The sequence below is a fragment of the Tupaia chinensis genome, unplaced genomic scaffold (genome assembly GCF_000334495.1).
Source record: "Tupaia chinensis unplaced genomic scaffold, TupChi_1.0 Scaffold144168_1, whole genome shotgun sequence".
NCBI classification, from domain to species: domain Eukaryota; kingdom Metazoa; phylum Chordata; class Mammalia; order Scandentia; family Tupaiidae; genus Tupaia; species Tupaia belangeri.
The window spans coordinates 748,860-750,569 of NW_006204024.1; positions in this window are offsets into that span (position 1 = coordinate 748,860).

Genomic DNA, 1,710 nt, shown 5'->3' on the forward strand with positions numbered 1-1,710 from the left:
CTTTCAGAGGTTCAGCGTGGGGGTCTGCCCCCTCGCCGGCGCCCTCCCTCCTTCCTTAAAGGGAAGATGCCCTCATCGGACGCCGGGGCTGGACCATTGGCTGGGGACTCGCGCTGTGAAGCCACCGCTATGGGGGAGCAGTTCACGTAGAGCAGAGCCACAGGCCTTCCCACGAGCTTCTCCCGACCCGCCTGTCACCTCCCCCAGTGCGAGACTATGTTGTCGTCAGAGTGACTCATTTGCAAAGAATCTGCCCTGAAAATGACTGAAAGCCAGTGACAGAGGGACTTCTCGTTCACCCAGTTCCTCCTTTGCACGGGGGAAGGAGGAGGCTTGGAAAGCTGGGGCAGGTGCGCCCTGTGGGTTTTTGTCACGCGCATGTGGAGAGACGCCCGTAGCCTGTCTAACCAGCACCAGGGCTCCGACGCCTTTGGTAACAGCTGTAATTACAGAAGAAGGTTTATACGATATTAAAACGTTATGTTAATGCTGAGTATTTTTCCAGAAAGTTTAGTTTCATGTCTCTTATCAGCTCTGCCTCCTGTGCTTACTTCATCCCGAAAGTTCTTTGAAAACGACCCAGAGTTCTATTTTAACCTGATGTAGAGCACCTTTAAACGGCTGTGTGTGTGTGTGTGCGTGCGTGTGTGTCACGCTGTCTACACTTTGGAGGCAGCTCAGCGTTGGGAAGGCCTGTTTGTCTCTGGAGATGGAATTAAACCAAATAAAGTGCTTCCACTGGAAGGCTCGCACTGACCGTGGAACTGTATGTTAACCCCCGAAACAGTAAATAAAAGTAGAACTGGCCCGGGCTCCCAGAGTTGTTCTGTGGCGCGAGGCGGGGTCCTGGACACAGAAGCAGCCCGGTGTCATCAGAAGTCCCCCAGGCTGGGGTCTGTTCTGTTCCTCGTGACTGTGTACACTGCCACCTGGCCATTTCCTGGGGCAGGGGCCATGTGGAAACCTAGAGCCCAGGAACCACCCCGGTCTGCTAGGGGACAGGCTGCCAGACGCTGACCCGGCAAGTCCAGGTGGGTTCAGAGAAGGATTGGTTTGGGGAGGGTCTGAGGACTAGGGTCCTTTTCTCCCTTTTTTTCTTTTTTAATGCAAATCCAGCCAGTAGCTGCTCCGGCTTCTGGGGTGGGGCAGGGCAGGGTGCCCCTGGCATGGGTTCTGGGTGCTGGTTTCCTCAGTGATCTGGGTCACAGTGCTGAGGCCAGGCCCTGGTGGCCTGGCTGGAATCGCTGGTTTGTGTGAGCTGTCCCAGGACAGCACAGAATGGTGGGCCCAGCTGACTCCTTGTGGGAAGACCGGGGGGGGGGGGGCTGTGCCCAACCTGCTCAGTACCCTAAGCATCTCAGAGTGGTTTGAGGAATTGTCCAAGGGGTGAACTACTAGTGGCCTATGCCAAGGGCAGGCTGAGCCTCACTTGTCTGCTGAAGGTGATGGTAAGGTCAGCGGCCAGAGGTCAGAGGCCAATGGGCCTCTCCCCACACATGCAGGGAGCCACCTTTAAGCCAAAGCCTTGGTGACTCCTGGGCCTTCCCCCTTGCGGGAGAAAGCTCCTGAACAGAGCCGGCATAGAGCCCTTGGTTCTCAGCAAGGGAGTGCGGCCCCTGGAGGGAGGGGACTGCCTTGTCCTCTGCTAATGCCTCCTGTCTCGCCCAGGCTGTCCACACACGATGAATTCTAAAAATGTCCCCATCACGC